Genomic DNA, 18,950 nt, shown 5'->3' with positions numbered 1-18,950 from the left:
AAACAACAGATTAGGCAATTAGGAAGGTAAAACCTGAGATGGGCATCAGTGATCGGGACACCTGGGAAGAGGATCTTGGAGAGAAAACAAAGTTTAGAGCAGCAGGAGGAGCAGAAATCCTCTGAGCATTGCTAGAAGTCTCAGCCTGGCTGGCAGGATCAACTCAACTGAGCAGAAAATGCCTTTGAGCAACAGGGCAAAAAAAGAGAGCAACAGGAAAAGAAACCAAGTGAGACTACTTTGCAAAGAGCTGAAATGCAAGAGAAAGCCAAATACAGCACCAAGAAAAGGAGAACTCACACAGAGCCCCACCCCAGCTTCTGTTCACTGGCTTCTCCAAAGAATTGGAAGTGAAAATATAATTTTACTAATGCAAATTAGAATAGTTACATGGGAAAATTATTTCACTTGAGTAACTGAGAACAACAAGAGTGAAGGTGTATGGAAACTGATGGGATGGTGGAAGACAGACAGGAAAAACATCCTCAGATGGGATGGTGGAAGTGGCACCAGCTGGCTGAAAGTCAACAAAAGCAAAGCTTTTTTTATATGTAGGAAGGAGAGGGGGAAAAAGATCCAGACAGCTCTCAGCAGGATAATCCAAGTTAGACACACAGGACTTTTGAACATGACTCAAAAGAAAGAGTGATGGAAAATGGCAGCAAATAGAGATGGGGACAAAACAGAAAATGTGGTTTATTGAGAGTAAATCACAGCAAGGTAACTTAAAAGGTTGTTTTATAACACAATAGTTTGATTTGGGGTTTTTTTTTGAAGGGGGAAAGAGATGAAAGTCAGTGGTTTTAAACTTTCTGAACCTCGGTACAAATTCTGATTCTGTGCTGAAAGGAATAACTGCCATAACAATGGGCACAAGGATGAATAAAACTGGGAGGAAACTAAAGGAGATGGCCCAGTGAGGCTGTGAATTCCTCATCCCTGGAAGTGCCCAAGGCCAGGTTAGATGGGGTTTGGAGAAACCTGGGATAGTGGAACATATCCCTGCCATGGCAGGGGATGGAGTGAGTTTTTATTAACCACTTGCGTGAACACACCTGAAAATGGCCGATCCAGATCTGCCTACAACTAAAGATGAGGCAAACATCCTTAGAAAGGGACAGAGAGGGTAATTTAAAGGGTGCTGATGGTGCCTTTAGAGTAATCAGCCCTTCACAGCCACCTCTCCTTGCTTTAGCAGCCCCTACATGCCTGGCACCTTTTCCATCAGGAGTTGGATCTTTCCTGGCTCTACCCCAGCATCCCTTGGTCCCATCAAATCAGGACAGCAATAACACTTGACAGCTCCCCCAGAAACTGCAGTTCCTGCAGCAGGGCTACAATTTCCTGACTGGAAAGAGAAGGGAAAAAAAAAAAGGAAAATATATAAAAAAAAAAAAGATTGTAACTTAATTCAACTTTCATTCTGAATAAGAAAGCAGGAAATTAAAGCAAAACATTTTTGACTCTGCAAAACTCCTCAAGTGTGTAAAATCAATTAGTTGAGACACAGGCAGCAGATGCTGAGCAGTAAGAACTTAAGTGAGGAGCACAGGAAACGCCTCCTTCCACAGCAGTCACTTCCAGAAGGGTGAGAGAGGAGGAAAGCAAAACTGCTGGGAAGAAATCAGCTTATAATTTATGCTTCTTCTTGAGTGCCTTTCAAACACTGCAAAAAGGGATAGCAGAGGAGGAAGAGGCTCTCTGGTGTGCCCGTGAGGTCAATCAGGATATCAGCTCCCAAATGCCTTTCTGAGGTGGGGAAATTTCAGATTGACACTCAACCCTTTTGTGGATGCTTAAAAAAAAAAAAAAAAATCAGATCCCTGCACAAAGTTAGTAAAAAGAGGGGCCATTTTTGCTGCTATGGCCTAGGAAACTCCTGATGTTCTCTCAGTGGTTCTGAGCAATGATTTGTGGCTCTGACAACACAGTTCTGAGACAGCCAGGAGCTCTGGGCAGCTGAATGCCAGAGGCTGAGCCTTAGAAAACATTCAACCCTCTATTGGTGACACTGTCATTGTCCCCCACTAAACACAACCAAGGCCTGATTAACCAATCCTCCTCACTGGAGAGCTGCTGGAAGTTCATCCAACAGAGCAGCAAAGTCTCACAGGTGTGAGTTATCCCTTCTCTTTATTGTTTTAACAAGTTATCCCTTCTCTTTATTGTTTTAATGAGTTATCCCTTCTCTTCATTGTTTTCACAACCTGTCCTGCAGTAAATCTGGCCAAGGGATTGCCTCGGTCACCCCCAAAGGGAGGATGCAGCAGAGGCATCGTGGTGACCACAGCACAGGCAGTACCTGGTGCTCTCTAATCACCGAGTTACAGAAAAATTGGCTGGAAGGGATCTCGGGAGGGCTGGCCCAGCCTTCAGCTTGAAGCTGGACTCACACCAATATTACTCTTGCTCAGCCCCAGATTTCTCTACCCAAATAAAGCCTTCCAGCATGGAGATTGCACAAGCTTTCTGGGCGATTTGTTTTGTTTTACAGCCCTTGTAGTGCAGAAAACTGCATTATTTGCTTTTTAAGCACCTTCTGACTACAGCCTCGTGTAGAACCTTGAGGTGAAAGAGGAGCCACATCTCCCCCTTTTACACAGCAAATGTTCATCTACACAGCCAGGTGTCCCCCTTTCCACCTTCACAAATAAAAACCATGAGATTTGCATTGGCAGCCTGTTGTAGAATAAATTTTAAGACAAAATGAAGTCACAGATCCCCAGTGACTTGGAAAGATTAGGTAGGATTGTACCTTGGTTTCCAGGTGGCTGGCACAATGCACACCCTGCCTCACCACTGAGAATGGCATTGTAGGAATGATTAAAAGTCTGGGAAACCTAGGATAAAAAATAATAATAAAAAAGCTAGGATAAAAAAAATAGGATAAAGAATAATAAAGAAGCAAATAATAAAAAGTCCATCTAAAGAAAATGTGTAATCAGTCACAACCAGCAAGTGCCTAAATGATAAGATTTCTTCCCAAGGAAATCTATTTAATGTGGGGAGGAGGAAAAAAAGCTTAAATTCCATGACTGAACTCTCTAATGAGACAAATGAGGATTAGAAGCAAAGCTTTGCTTGGGGATGGTTTAACACTGCCTGGCAGGACTGGCCAGAAGAGCCTTTCTGGAGTGTCTCTCCCAAATAATTTGGGTCTGTTTGTACTGCAGGTCCAAGGAAGAGGCTGATGGTTGGAGCTATGCAGGTGGTAAAACTAAATTCCACAGAGGCAAACATCTGAGCTCCAGGGGTCCCTCCCAAACTCAGCTGACCTGGTTCTGCATGAAAGTGATGTTGAGTTTGCCAAGAATAAAGGGAGAAGGTGTATTTATTGGGTTTTTCTTTTAACTATCAGAAAAAAAAAACAACAAAGGTTAGGACAGTCCTTAAGAGCCTATTTTATCCCTGTTTAAAAGCAAGAAATCCCAGAAATGGTTTCTGTAACATTTTTTCCCATCCTTTATCAGTGTCCCCATAGATCCTGACCCATTCCTGGACTTCTCTCTGCTGACCATCAAAAAGACTTGACCTGTATTTTGACACTCCAGATTATTTCTGTGGCTGCAACTTCAGGCTTAAATTTGTACTTCTAGCCTACCAAATTTGTGGTTCTAACCAGACTGGTTATGGAGATTTTTTTTTCCCCTCCTGCTTTCTATTTGCAGAAGTTTTATCAAATACTTAAAGACAAGTTGTGAGTTGTCCCTCAGTGTTTAATTTTTAGAATAAACAACCCCAGTTCTTTCATTTTATTCTTCCATGGTATTATTCAGACCTTTTATCATTCTTCTGGCCCTGTCTGGACTCTGCTTTCAAGTGTTTTTACCCCAGAACAGATACACATGATCAAGTTAAAAGTCTGTCAGAGATTATTTGCTTTTTCCTTGGCCAAAACAAAAAAGTTTGGTTCCAATTTATTGTTTATCTTACTTGCAGCCTAACAGTCAGCAGCCAAAAGTAAAAGGGGCTGTCTATGAGCTCAGCCCAACTTCTGTAGAAAATGAACTAAAACAGAAAACAAAAAAGAGAAATTCAGATTTTGCAGGTGGAGAAGTGCATAAAGCTGGGAGGACAAAAAGTTCTGTCAGGAACAGAAACCCAGGGTGATTTTTTCAGGTCCCTTATTTAAGTCTCAGTGAGGTAACCACCTTCTAGCAAATTAAAATATTAGTGTACCAGATGAACTTTCTGTTGCAGAGTCACAGCTGACCAGGGAAGATGAACCGCAAGGAATAATATCAAGCCCAAGGAAAAATCCCAGAAAAGGGCATCCCTCTCCATCCCCTCAAGCAACAGCACATATTCCAATAGCTTTGAAAGAAATGGGTATACAGCCTTGTCCTGCAAAAATCAACACCAAATGATAAAAAAAGAGAATTATTAAAAAAAAAAAGCCCAACATTTCCTCATTTTAGTCCCTCTCCATCCACACAACCCAGCAGCTCGCATGAACATGAGCCAAGGTCATTGAGGACTACCCAGTTTCAAAAATTCCTGGGAATTCCCTGCTTAGCAAGGACTGTATTGTGTTCAAACACCAGGAAGTTTGGACATTGAAGGAAAGAAGATAATCAGGGAATCACAGAGTCAGTCTTCTGTGGTTTTACTTTTCTCTGAGGGTTTGTACAGCTGACAGGACCAGTCAAATCCCAGACCTTAATGTCACAGAATCATACAGGAAAGAAAAGACCTTTCAGACCATTAAATCCAAACATTATTGAGTCTTTCATTAGTAAGTTTGAGGATGACACTAAGCTGGGAGCTGTGTCCATATGTTGGAAGGTAGGCAGGCTCTACAGAGAGACCTGGAACTGTTGGATGGATGGGCAAAGTCCAATAAGATGAAGTTTATTAAGCCCAAGTGCCAAATCCTGCATTTTGGTCACAATAACTTCCAGAAATATTATAGGCTGTCACAGAACACAGAAGAGTTGAGGCAGCCACAATACACAGAATATCACCATACAACTCCAGAAGGCTTTAAGCATTCACCCCTACAGATCACTACCTTTCCCCATCAGAATGCTTCAGGCATCTGCTCATGCAGAGCACCATCAAGCCACTTCAGAAGCTTCAAAGCTCTGCCCTTCTTGCTCTTCAGCCCAATTTTTATACCCCTCATGCTGATGCATTGCACCTGTGTGCCCTCAGTTCCCTGTGTGATTGGCCAGCACACCTGGGCACTCCGTGGCTCATTACCTCCAACGCTGCTCACCTGCTTCTCCCAGCTGTGCCCGCTGGGGATGAGGCTGGGCTGCAGCCCCATCCCAATCCCCACAAACTGTGTCCCTACAACAGGCTGGGTGTGCTGGGTGTGATGGTGTGGCTGGGCAGTGCCCGGGCACAAAGGGACCTGGGGGTGCTGGTCAACAGTGGCTGGACACGAGCCAGCAATGTGCTCTGATGGCCACAGGCCAGTGGCTCCTGGCCTGGATCAGGAACGGTGTGGCCAGAAGGAGCAGGGAGCTCATTCTGCCCCTGTGCTGGGCACTGCTGAGGGCACACCTCGAGGGCTGTGCCCAGCTCTGGCCCCTCAGCTTGGGAAGGATGTTGGGACACTCAACACATCCAGAGGAGGCAACGAGGCTGGAGAGGGGCTGGGAACACAAACCCTGTGAGGAACCCCTGAGGGAGCTGGGGGTGCTCAGCCTGGAGAAAAGGAGACTCAGGGCTGACCTCAGCACTCCCCACAGCTCCTGAAAGGTGGCTGTGCTCAGCTGGGGCTGGGCTCCTTCTCCAGGAACTCACAGAACCAGAGCACACAGCCTCGAGCTGCACCAAGGGAAACTCAGGTTGGATATCAGGAAAAGGTTTTTCACAGAAAGGTGATAAAGTTCTGGAATGGCTGCCTGGGGAGGTGGTGGAGTCCCCATCCCTGGGTGTGTTTAACAGAGCCTGGATGTGGCACTGGGTGTCGAGGTGTTGGGGCTGGGCTGGACTTGATGGTCTTGAAGGTCTCTTCCAACCTGGTCGTTCTGTGATTCATGTGATAAACCCAGCACTGTGAAATCCACCACCAAACCATGTCCCATGGCACCTGAAGAGCAGCCAGTGTAAGATCTTCACCTGCAATCCCCAGCCAACAGCAATGTCCTGTCAGGATTTTAATTCAGGATGCAACTGGAGATGTGACACCTGCAAAGCCACGTAATGGATGACTTCCAATGAATCCAGCCAAGTTTACCCATTCAAGGATAAATCTCGGGGCTTCAAAATGGTTTGCACTGGGACATGGGTGAGGGGTAGAGTTGGCAGGGTTAAGGGTTGAGCTTGATGATTTTTGAGGTCTTTTCCAATTTAAAGATTTCTATGATTCTGTGGATGCAGAGGTGAAATTGCACAAACAGATTAAAAACACTTAAAACTCCTTCTGCAACAGCCTGAGATGCCATCAAAGTTTCTAATCACAAAATGCCATAGAAGAAATAACCACAAAAACCATCCAAAAGGATTAAGGTGCTTCATTGAAGAATAAAAATAATAACAATTAAGAAATCCAGCTTTTCTTCCCTCCAGAGTTTGATTTTGAGCAGAGTTTTCTCAGCCACATCACACATTCCTGGATATCCCAGATTTCCCACAGAAGGCATCCACCACAAGATCACTAAAGTATGGACACCTAACAAACATAGCTGAAGAATTTTCTGAAAACATTAACTGACAAAACCCAGCCAAGTTCTTAAGCTGCTATCTGCGCCCCATGAAGAGGAATATGTTCTATAAACAGAGATATCTCCACAAAGAGTGATACCAAACAGGAGATCCCCCTTTGCCTGGGTTCTACTGACTGGAAGCTGAGTTTAATATGCAATACAAATTTTTCTTTGATTTTATTAATTGTATCAAGTGTAAATCTGTTAGTGAAACAGCACTTAAATTGTTCATAACAATATTAAAACCACCCCCCTGTGAAATGAATGAGGTTCCCCTCTCATGTTCTCTCTGTGGACTGTGGGAAATTTCCCTGTGCTGTTTAGAGTGTTTATTAAGGTTGGGTTTTGAGTAAACAATTGTTTAGGGAATTGACCACTGCTCTGTTGATCCTCTGCACCTTTTCAGGGAACACCATCCCAACAATGCCTTTGGGATGATATTATCCTACTGCCACTGCCAAATTGCCATCCCTGTCTTCCAGGAAGCAACACCAGAATTCTGTAAGAACCTATTAAAATATCCCTACTGACCCCCAAATGATGCTTCTGTAATCAAACGCATCTTCCTCTTCTGATCTCTGCATCCTGACAAAAAACTTCCTCCTCCTGATGAGCAGGCACCAGTTTGAGGGTGAGGGAATTCTTTCACCTCCTCTTGGTTGTCCTGTTTATGAAATCATGGAATCATGGAATGGTTTGGGTTGGAAGGGACCCTAAAGCTCCTCCCATACCAGCCCCTGCCATGGGCAGGGATGTTTTCCACCAGACCAGCTTATTTTTTTTGCACACAGGTCAAAGCTCTCCTGGCAGGAAGGGCCAGGCCACCAAAGACACAATGGTGATCCAAGCCAGGCAGAGTTTCCCAATGGAAATTATTAACTTGGAGTAAAAACTTCATCGCAGGTCAAACATGAATTAAAAAAGGGGGAATCGGAAGTGAAAAGAAATAAGTGAACCAACAACCCAGTGTTTACTAAACTAGGGTAAACAGAGATGAAGAAATACAAACAAAGCATCATGACATTTAGAAACATTATATGAGAACCTGAAGATATCAGGAAAACTCTGCACCTGGTAAAGATAAGAGATTAATGAGAAGTTAATATTTTCAGTTGTTTTGTTGGTTTTGGGTTTCTTTTTTTTCTTTTTTTTTCTTTTTTTTTTTTTTGTTTTTTTATGTGATTTGTTTTGAGTTTGGTTTCTTTGCTTTTGAGTTTGGAATTTTTTTAACAAAAACATTACAACCAAAAAAAAATTTAAAGACTGTACACTCCAGCAGAGGAAAGTTCAACATGTAATAATTTTGATCTGTATTTGGATAGCAGCAGGGCAACACACATGGCTCTGCTGATGACGGAGAAGCTTTTTCCAGCTCATTAGTAACAAAGGCAGATGTTAAACAGCATCCACGAGAGATAAACATTTAAAATTAGCAGGTCTGGACAACTTGCACCTAAGAGCATTTGTAAAAGCTGGCTGAGATCTGTTTGAACCCAGCCAAATGCAAAACCTGGACTCGAGAAAGAACAGACTCAGTGCAGACCTCCAGTATGGCAGCCTGGATTTTGGGAAAGAAGTGATGTGGCAGAGAATTTGGGGATTAAAAGAGGTAAATAATTCCACATTAACTCCCAGTGTGTGCTGCTGGGGAAAAGCAAACATGACTGTTTGCTGGATAAACTGAGCAGAGAGGAAGGACAAGAAGAAAATTCTCTTTTTTCACACGGCAGTGGAAGATCTGTCCCGTGACACCACGTCAAGAATTTTAAAAGGCCAATAAAAACCAGAGGAGGGTGTGGAAAGGAAGCACAAAAGGAAGTAGAGGAGCTCTGCATCCTTCTGGATGCCCTGAGGTTATCTCAGTAGCCACTGGGAGCACGTTCAGGCAATTTAACCAGGTGTTGAATGTGCTCAGATGCCCTTTGCTATGAGAAAATTCAATCTAGCAGAGTAAAGCGCAATGGGATGTGAACTGAAAACCCCTGAATAACTAAAACCCTCTCCAGATTATCTCCAATAATAGCAAGGGCCAGGGGAAATGTGTTGGGCTGCCCATCTCAGCCCTTTAAATAGAAGAGTTCAGCAGAGCACCAGTTATATTTTATCAGGAACAGGTTGTTGGACTCGATTTACTGGAGGTAACTGGTGAAAATTATCTGTTTTTAATAAATTGCCAAATAAAATAATCTGTCCTTCCCATCAGGGATTACTCTACTCTTAATATAGCTCCAACTGCACAGACTTCCTGGGTTTTGATGTCAGATTTTGGCCCAGGCACTGAGATGTTACATTTTCCTTGGACTTTCCCAAGTAGCTGCTGGCTTGCACTCATGAAAGCCCACTTGCTCTTGTTTGGAAAAAAAAACAAAACACATTTAAATAATGAAGCTTCAATAATGTTCTCAACTGCAAGAGGAGGAAATGCTGCCCAGATGTCCTTGAAAACTCCACTTCAGGGGCATTTCTCTTTGATTAACACCTTTGAGTTGGAAAAAGCCAAGTCAAGGTCTAACTATCCATGTCATGGAGCAAGAAGAGGCAAAGAAAAATCATATTGCTCCTGATGGAGCCACCATCAGGTGCTGCCAGTTCCCAAAGTTTCATCAGGAAACTTGTAGTGTCTTCTTTTTTTCCCATGGTCAGTACATCCTGGTCTAGTGGAAGGTGCCCCTGCTGAGAGCAGCAGCTTGGAATGAGATGAACTCTAAAATCCCTTCCCACCAAAGTCATTCCATGATTCTGTGATCCCAGCCAAGAGAGGAGCAGCAGCAGGAGCCTTCAGGTCACCTTGGTGTTACAGAGAAGAAAGATGCTAAACCTCTGTAATCCAGCTGATAAATAAATGAGAAATTCAACATTTTTCTTTTTTTCAATTTTTTTTTCCTGACTAATTTAATAATTTTTGCTGCTGGTTTTGCTTGTTTTTGGGGTTGCCAAAAGTGACCAGGAGCTATTGGTATTTCACCAGTGCAGACAGTGAAATGGAGCTGGTCCCTGTGCATGCAGGAACAGACAGAGAAATTGCACTCCAAGGCAGAATTCCTTTGCATGAAATTTGCTGCCCAAGGCCCAGGTGAAATTCTCGAGACCTGGGAGAGCCCATGGTCCAAGAAAGAAAAAGTGTCTGAGGGACCTGTCTGCTCTGCTTCCTGAACTGGCACAAGGCCCTGCCTGGGGGTAGATAAATCCAACCTCCAAGCTCCAGTGACCACAAAAGCAGAGTTTGGCATCTTCATCCACAATCCACTCCCACCCTGGGGATGTTTTCACAGGACAAAAGGAGGATCTGATTCTATTCTTGCTAAAAAATGAAAGATGCTTGGAGTCCCCGTGTCCTCTGTATAACATCTCACTCTGTTCCATGTGTGAGAGAAAGAAATTAATCTAGAATGACAGACATGCTCTGCAATTCCAGGGAAGAGAAACCATTCCTACTCTTTTTTTTTTCCTGCTGTTTTCTGTTCTTCAGAGCAAGAACATCCATGTCATCACTTCTGAGCTTGCTGGACCCCCCAAGCCCGGGCTGGGGACACAGTGAACTTTGGCTGCACCTGCCCCTCAGGAGCTATTTGGATGCTACAGAAGTGAGTGGATTGTGCAATCCCTGTGCCTGCAGATGTGCTGTGGGATCCCACTTTAACCCTCTTGCTATCCGAGGTGCCCCATCCCATAAAAGAGAACTGCACTGCTTGTGGTTTATCAGACTCCTCTGGGTCTTAACCAGGGAGCAGGGACCTAAAAAGCATCTTCAGGGCTGGGATTTCACAACCCAATTGTTTTACTCTTCTGGCAGAGTTCAACCTTTTCCTTGAGGATCCTCAGAGCTGAAAATGCCTCTCAGTGGCACATGCTCCCACTGCCATGGCAGAGGTTGGTCCAGCAAGGGAAGATCTTCCAGATGGGAAATTCAGGCTATTGCCAACAGGAAAACCATGTTTAAGGTCAGGAGTCCTGCAGAAACTCTTCCCAGCTCCACAGCCCACCAGCCAGCCCAGTGAAAAATGAGGATTTTCTGTTCTACAGCCTGTGCTTTGCTCACTGCTGTTCACCATCATCTGGTTCCTACCATTAACTTCCCTTAACTGGGTTTCCTGCCCTCCAGGGGTTGCTTCCAACCCAGAACATCCCATTCCCAGCCCTGCACACATTATTGAGGGCCACTTTTTGTAGATGAAAATTTATGGCACTTTTCAATCACAGCCAAACCAGCATCAGGATCCAGCTGTGCCCCGGGCATCTCTCACAGGTTTATCAGGCTGTTAAACATTCCTGGGAGAAACTGACTTCTCCAAGTGTGGAAATGCAGCTTTGCCCCTTAATTTCACTGCTAAACTCCCAGCTTTGGGCTTCAGGGAATCACACAGAAGGCACAGCAGCAGCAGAACAGGGTGAGGAAAGAGAAGAAGCACCAAAGTTTAAAATCAAGGGTCTGGAATCATTAGGAACTTTTTTATAAGGTGTGTGTGCTAATGTCAAGGCTGTTAGTGCTGTAATTATAGCTGTGCTTACTGTCACTGCTAATGGATGTGCCTTCCATGCTCACAGGGCTGCAGGCAGGGAAGGAATATTCTCCTTGCACAGCTTTCCCAAGCTGGGCATGGAGCCATCCATCCACAGCTCCCAGCACGCCCAGAACTGAGCCTTGCAAAGAGCTGGAGGAAAATCAAACTCAGTAACCCTGCCTCATGATTTACAGTGACACTCCAGACCATAGCTGTGCTTATACAGCCTGGAAATATTCTTATGGGTGAATAAACAAAATAAGTGATTATTTTTTTTTTTTAATTCTTCAAGAGGTTTCAGCATTCTGGGTTGAATTTATAGCCATCACCTTGCTGTGTTTCTGCTCTTCTCTGTGTATCAGCCTTCAGGGGAGATTGTGTCATTCATTTCCCTGGTCACACAAGTTGATGTCACACAGTTGTTTCTGGAGGTATTTGACAGCAGCATCTCATACCACAGCTTAACCTGGACTAGGTAGGACTGAGCAATATAAAGAGCAAAATAACATCTTTATTTTCTCCTAGGTGAACACACATTTTCTACCAAGCGTGGCCAGAAATCCCCTGGATTCAGCTGAGCACCAGCTCCAGGCTTTGCTCCACAAAATGAAATACAGGATAGGAAATAGAGAGAAGTGCTTTCCTCAGCATCAAAGTACAGCAAAATGTGCAGATCTTCTCTGAAAAGCCTTCATTTCAAAGCAAAAAAATCAAGGTTGGCTCCCCAGAGTGCAGCATCCCCCTGGGATGGCACAATGAACCCCTTAAATGTGGAGTAAGAGCAGGGATGTCTTAAAGATGGGAGAGAAAAAAAAAAAAATCACATTTATTCCGAGAAGCAGGGAAATTATCCCTGACCTGGGATTCGAGCCACTGTGGATTAAAACTCTTTGGAACAAGAGGAGAATCACACTTTTTTCCTCCGTATACACAAAGCAATTTGCCTGTTCAATGGCATAAGAATTAAATCCAGCTGGAATGGCTTTTTAATTAAAATCATACTTTGCTTATCAGAGTGAGAGCACTTAGCTGATTACTAAGGGAAGTGGCAAACTCTGGCATCCCTTCCCCATTCCCTGTGCTAAACCCTGTGTAACCCTTTGCAAACTGCCCACCTGAGCTCTCCTCACCCCACTTATGGACCTGAAAAAGTCATGTAGGACACACAGAGTCTCTGTAGAAGTTGAGACAAAAGCTCCTTCCCTGAATCTGCTGGAGTTCAGTTTGCTGAACCCAGGGAATTTCCTAAGCTAAGAATCTCCGTGCATCTAATTTCATCTTCTTGGCTGTGTTTCTATATTCATGGACAACTGAAATGTTTCTCTGGAAGGGCCCTGAGGCCAAAGGTTGAGCCCATTCCTGGCAGGTCCCCCCCACTCCAATACTTAAGGAGCCTTTTCTCCCCAAGCATCATCACCCACACAAAATTCCCAGCTCAGTGTGGCAAGCACATTTTTCTCTCTCAGGATTTTTCATAGAGGTGCGCAGAGAGAGATGAAAGAGAAAACAATTTCTATTTCTGCTCCTTGTTTTTCCCATGTGGAATGTGTTTGGAGAATTGTTTCCCTGGGGTGATTGCTTGGTTGGATTCTGGTGAGGATTGTTTGAGCCTGGTGGCCAATCCAATCCAATCCAATCCAATCCAATCCAACCCGATCCAATCCGATCCGACCCGACCCGACTTGATCCGATCCGATCCAATCCAATCCAATCCAACCCAACCCAACCCAATCCAATCCAATCCAATCCAATCCAATCCAATCCAATCCAATCCAATCCAACCCAACCCAACCCAACCCAATCCAATCCAATCCAATCCAATCCAATCCAACCCAACCCAACCCAATCCAATACAATCCAATCCAATCCAATCCAATCCAATCCAACCCAATCCAATCCAACCCAACCCAACCCAATCCAATCCAATCCAATCCAATCCAATCCAATCCAATCCAATCCACCTGGGGCTGGACTCTCAGAGAGGGTCACAAGTTGAGTTAGAGTCAGAGAAAGTAGTATGTAGTTTTACTATCCTCCTTTTATATAGTATATTAATGTATTTTACATAGTTATAATAAAGAAATCATTCAGCCTTCTGAACGGAGTCAGACATCGTCATTTCTCCCCACTGGGTTTGCCTGCGTTTACAACAGCTCAGGATAGGGACAAGGCTGGCTCACACCCCCCTTGAGATGTTCCCTGAGGAACACCCCACATCCCTGGGGTCACTGGGATGTGCCACACGTGGGTCTCAGCCCCAGGCTTGCTCCTGTCACACCTTCCAGCAGCATTAATGTGGCACAGCCAGGCTCAGTCAGCCCAGCTAAGCTGATTTATCTCCCCAGGGTGGTGGCTGCAGGGCAGGATTTTCCCAAGCACTGCCAGGAGTTAAATTCCAAGGGGCCAATGAATATGTGACCCAATTCCTGAGGGCTTTTATTTCCCTGTGTCCCTTGGTAGCTCCTGTGAGGGGAAGGGCTGCTGGGGGAGATGCTGGAGCTGAGGTCTTGGACTTGTGCTGTTTGCAGTGATCCTGTGGGAATTGCCTTGAAATAGCCACAGGAACTCAGCAGCATTTTCCTTACAGACAGAAAGGAGATCAGATGCTACTTGCATCAGGAAAGACTCATTTTTTAGCTCCAGTAAAATGATTTCAGCCACAAGGTGCTGATTTAGGCTGAATTAATCATCTCCAGGTCAAACCCAAAGTGTTGCTCTTCATGTGTCTCCTACATAATGAAGAAAAAGCAGTTTTTCCCTGGCACTCCTCCTGCCCTCTCCCTCCTGACACCCAGGAGTGCTGCTTTCCATCAGTGCCACCATCCTACAGGGAAACGCAACCCACTGATAAACCCCACAGGAGACACCTGATCTCAGTGGCCTGAATTTCTTAAGATTCCTATATACTTTTACACTCCACTTAGCCCAATATTACATTTCTAAGCCTGAAAACATTCTTCCCCAATGAAGTCTGCTGCTGTTGAAGGGAGCTAGAGAACCCCAGGCTCAGCAAGATTGAAACTGATTGTTGTGATAGAACTTCCAAAAGTGAAACTCTTCCTTGTGGCACAGGTCATGATCCCTTCTCTGATTTGGTCAGACTGACCTGGGAATCAGGAAAGTGGCATTTCCCTCCTTCCCAGAAATGGCTCTGTCATCAAAAAAAGATGTGGCCATCCTGGTCATATTCTGGCCTGAAAGGAAAATTTAAAACCAATACTTTTTTCTTTATTTATTCACCCCTCTGTTAAGAAAAGTAACTTAGGACTTCTGAACATATCCAGAATCTTGATGGGAAGAAAAGGGGGAAAGGCTATTCTGTTTTTTCTTCCTCATGAACTAAGAATGAAAATGACAAATCCCTTCACCCCCTCCTCTCAACTTCACAAAATAACCCATCTCAGTGATATTATTCCTCAAGTGAAGGTTAGAGTTTTTGTTAAGGGAAAATATCTTTGGAAGGCAGAGTCAGCAAGGTCTAAAAAAGAGAGACCACTCAGCAATCCTTATATCTTGGCCTTAAGATCAATTAAATCTCATTTCCCAGTAGCCACATGCCCCAGTCTCAGAGGGCAGCTCTGGTCACTCACTGGTGAGCTCTGCAGAATCTTAATGGGTTCCCCACAGCAGACTTCACTGTTGGGGTACAAATTCAATTTTAGATTTCTCTCCCTCCTGCCCTGTGTAAGCAGCTCATGTCCCTGTGCATGTGGGGCTGGAGGTGCTCCCTGCATCATTTCTGGTGAGAAGTACAATTTTTAATTTTGCTGCTGTTATTTTAGCACAGTGTGAAGAGTCTGGGTGAGACTTTCTATTGCTCATACAAGAACAATCAAAAATATTAATCTTCCTCTCCATTCCAATTATTTTACAGGAAATGGGCTTTTCATCTGCTGGGTGAAACACCGTGCTGGGACTGTCACCCAGCTCCTGTGTGACCACTGAGCACATGGCCTGTGCCATCCAGATGGAAACCATTCCCTGGCTCTGCTCCTTGACAAAACACCATTTTCCCTTCATGGCCATGATCCCCAGGACATTTGGCTGGCCAAGGAAGCCAGATGGATGCATGGAACCCTCAGAACAAGGGGTGATGTTGGGAGAGGGCAGTGAGCCCTGTCACATGTAGAGCAAAGCTGTCCAGTTGGCTTTGAGCTTCTGCCACACACACACACACACACCTAGTGTGCCCACACACACTCAAAAATTCCAAAATAAAGAGCCTGGAGGAAGACTATCAGAAGAGGAATCATCAGTGGGACTCTTCCACCAGGGATCTGGCAAATCCACAGCACTGGTGGGACTGGGCTCTGAGGAGACACCATTGAAGTCTCCCAGTACTTGAAGGAAGTTTATAAAAAAGAGGGAGAACACATCTTCATGTAGGCAGATAGATATAGGACAGGGGGATGGTTCTAAACTAAGAGGAGAGATTTATTAGATGTCTAGAAGAAATTCTTCCCTGTGAGGGTGGGGAGGCCCTGGCACAGGGTGCCCAGAGAAGCTGTGGCTGCCTCTGGATCCCTGGAAGTGTCCAAGGCCAGGTTGGATGGGGCTTGGAGCAACCTGGGACAGTGGAAATTGTCCCTGCCCAGGGTAGGAGGTGGAACTGGAGGATTTTAAGATCCTTTCCAAGCCAAACCATATCATGACTCTGTGCTGACTACACAAACCCCTTGAGAGATCCTGCCCAACCCTCAAGAAGCACACTGCATTTCTGGACTGGATTTTAATTTCTAAGCCAGAAGAAATGTTCCTCTTTCCAGGATGACCTGTTCCCATCTCCTACTCTCACCTGGCTGAAAGTCAAGCCCAGATACAGCTCCAAGCTTCACCAGGCTCCCATTCCTGCACTGCCAGGTAGATCCATAACTGCACCAATGCTTTGCTCCTGCTAAAGGTGGCTCTGCCTGGCTCAGTTTTTCCTGAGGAGAGCAGGAGGGTGAGCACAGCACTGGGAACAGGATCACATCTCACTCCCTCACTGCTGTAAACCTTCCCACACCCAGCTACATCCAATCCCCTCAAGTATACAACACTCCTGCACCAGCACTGAATCATAAAATCCTTATGCACAGAATCATAAAATCCTTAAAGCTGGGAAAGGCCTCTGAGATCACTGAGCCCAATCATAAACCCAGCACTGCCATGTCCACCACTAAGCCATGGCCCCAGGAACCACCTTTACACATTTTTTGGACACATTTAGGGAGGGTGATTCCACCAGCAGCAGGAGCAGCCTGCTCCAAAGCTTGACAACACGTTCAGAGAAGAAATATTTCCTAACACTTCCATGAAGAAAAAGATGCTTCCATTCCCTGATGTCATCACGAGTCCACGTGTGTAGGGGGTAAGCAAATCATCCCCATGACATCAATTAGCAATGCTAATCTAGCCAAACATTAATTACAATGCCTTTAGGGTGTAGGCAGAAAAAAGTGAAAAGAAATAAGGCAAAAGCAAGTCTCGTTTCCAGGTTGGGTTTTAGGCATTCAGCCACAAGACCACCCCCAGCAGAAAGTTCATTTTCAGAGTGTGGAACTGAGCTGAGCCTCCCATCTTTATCCTGAACTCTCCATCTGTAGCTGAATTTGTTGGTTCATCTCCTTCTCCTGCAGGTTGCCCCAGTGGATGCTGTTCCTTGCCTGTACTTTTCCCCAGGCTACTCTGCAAGGGAAATCAGCATTTATTTTTAGGTCCATTGCTCTCTGACTGGTTGGGCTCTCCTCCCAGGGCTGCAATATATGTTTAATACTTGTTTTCAGAGCTGACAGCCCATGAAGTTTGAGTGGTGAATTGGCACACGCAAGAAATCATTATAAAGGAGAGGGGCATCAACCTGCCAAACATTTTAACTCCCTTTCTGGAAAGAGAGATTTGAACCCACAGTGGGGAGAGAAGCAAGAATCAAAGACAGAGTTGCTGTTTGGTGAGGATGATGATGGTGATGATGATAGCTTCACTGTGCAGTAACAAATCCCATCAGATCTGCAGCAGAGGAACACGAGGGAACGATCAGAGCAATTTGCAGAGGAAAAAAACACCAAAAAACCATGCTGGAAAAGGGCAGTACAGGAGAGAGAAGTGCACCTGGGCTGCTCAGCATTCCCAGCACAGGGAATGTCCCTGGCACTGCTGGAGCTTCTGGACATCAGGTGGGACCAGCAGAGCCAGGGCTCACCCAACACGAGGGGTCCAGCTCAGGTCTGTGATCACCCCACAGTGGATCTCCCCACGGGCTGTGCTTCCCAACCCTCTGCAGCTGGGGCCCAGTGCTCCTGCCCGTGGTCACCACAGCCTCCATCCTCTTCCTCATCCCACATCCCAGGCAATTCCGTGCTGGGATCGCAGCTCCTGGCCAGACCTGAGCTCTCCCCCACAGCCTGCAGCAATCGCCTGGATTCTTTGGTGTGGGAATCCAGGGCTTCCCTCTGGCTGCCCTGGCAGGTCTGGGACCCTGGCAGGGGTCAGGAACCCCCTGGACAGAGCCCCCAGAGACACTGGCTGTGATCTCTGCCCATGGAAAAGAGTTTTCAATCTTACAGGATGAATTACCAGCTCTGAGTGTTTGATAGAAGTTATAATTAAGTGTGGCACGGGTACAAAAGTAAAATTTTAGGATTCTAGATGAGGGGTCCAAAGAGTACAAGATGGAGGAAATTGGGTGTGCCTTGTCCTTTTTCTCCTTCTTCATGCCCTCCATGTCTCACTGTGGTGTTGGCATTTTTCTGTTGGTTCAGGCTGGGGACACACTGTCCAACGTAGGTGACAGATATTGGCACGTTCTTGTAAATGCAGCCCAGGGAGTTTCTGGTATTGAATGTTTGTCACATCCCACTGAGGGCAGAGCCCCACACGCTGCCCTGCAGGACAGAGCTGGGCAGGGCAGCAGAACATGTGAGAGATAAACAGAATAAACAACCTGGAAACCAGCACAGACCAATTATGGCTTCTGCTTTGGCAGTGGGGCAGACAGACAGACTTTCTACAATCTCAGAATCATCAATGCCACAGATTCCGACACTTTTCCTTCTTTTCCCTTCCCACCTCTTTTTCCAAAGAGCAGGGATGGTACTGATGAGTTCCCTTCAGGAAAACACAACCTTTCCTCAGCCCTTTCCTTTGCTCTTCTTCCACAACTCAATGGTGGTTTTTGGAAGATGTCCCCTCAATAAATCCTGCCTTTGTTCCACCTCCCTGTAACAACAACACTCAGCAAACGAATTTGCACAGACAACCAAAGCTGCAGCTTCGTAGCTGGGTTTAAAAAGATTTCCAGATATTTTCTTGGTCCCTTAAGGCTCAGGTCAAGTAGACCGAAGGCAGTGAGCTCGAACTCTAATTTCCTTTTCTGTCTACAAAAGCACCAGGGCTTGGCTAGCACAGTTTAACCACCAGAGATGTCTGGCCCTGGGAACAGCTTTCCAGTGAAAGCAGCACAGCAAAAAGGCGGATTTTAAGAAAATGAAGGTAAATAACTGCATGGTTAAAATGGGAGCCCTGTCTTGACAGACAATTTAAGGAGACAGAAAAGTTGTTCCTGTTTTTAAATATAATAAAATTATTCCTGTTATTTAATATAATAAATATTTATTTTAATAGTTTAATATTTAGTCTAATAGTTATTTTAATAATTTTAATAGAATGAGGTAACTTTAATTTTTTAATTTTAATTGCTATTTTAATTGTTGTTCCTATTATTTATTACAATATTTATTTATTATTTATTATATTAATAAATATTCTATATTATACTAGTTTAATCAATATAAACTATTAAAATAATAAAAAA

The 18,950-nt window shown here is 44.8% G+C and overlaps 1 protein-coding gene and 1 long non-coding RNA gene across 4 annotated transcripts in view; both read right to left on the bottom strand.

Moving 5' to 3' along the window:
- Positions 1-18,950, bottom strand: part of LOC110474508 (vasoactive intestinal polypeptide receptor) — a 120,124-nt gene that overhangs the window by 88,118 nt on the left and 13,056 nt on the right. Inside the window, exon 1 of one of the 3 annotated variants that reach the window (XM_077789727.1) lies at positions 2,756-2,779. The exons of the other annotated variants lie outside the window; for them this stretch is intronic. The gene's annotated coding sequence lies outside the window, so the exon portion shown is untranslated. Of the gene's footprint in view, positions 1-2,755; positions 2,780-18,950 lie in introns of those variants that run through there. 3 annotated transcript variants of the gene reach the window in all.
- LOC110474505 (uncharacterized) lies at positions 2,824-11,634 on the bottom strand. Its single transcript, XR_002466087.3, has 3 exons — positions 11,488-11,634; positions 6,070-6,138; positions 2,824-2,840 (listed from the first exon to the last, which is right to left on the bottom strand). It is a non-coding gene; the product is annotated as an uncharacterized LOC110474505 (long non-coding RNA).

The sequence above is a fragment of the Lonchura striata genome, chromosome 1, assembly GCF_046129695.1.
Source record: "Lonchura striata isolate bLonStr1 chromosome 1, bLonStr1.mat, whole genome shotgun sequence".
Classification (NCBI taxonomy): Eukaryota; Metazoa; Chordata; class Aves; order Passeriformes; family Estrildidae; genus Lonchura; species Lonchura striata.
The sequence above is the reverse complement of the archived record's forward strand: the minus strand, read 5'-3'. Positions and strand labels throughout refer to the sequence as shown.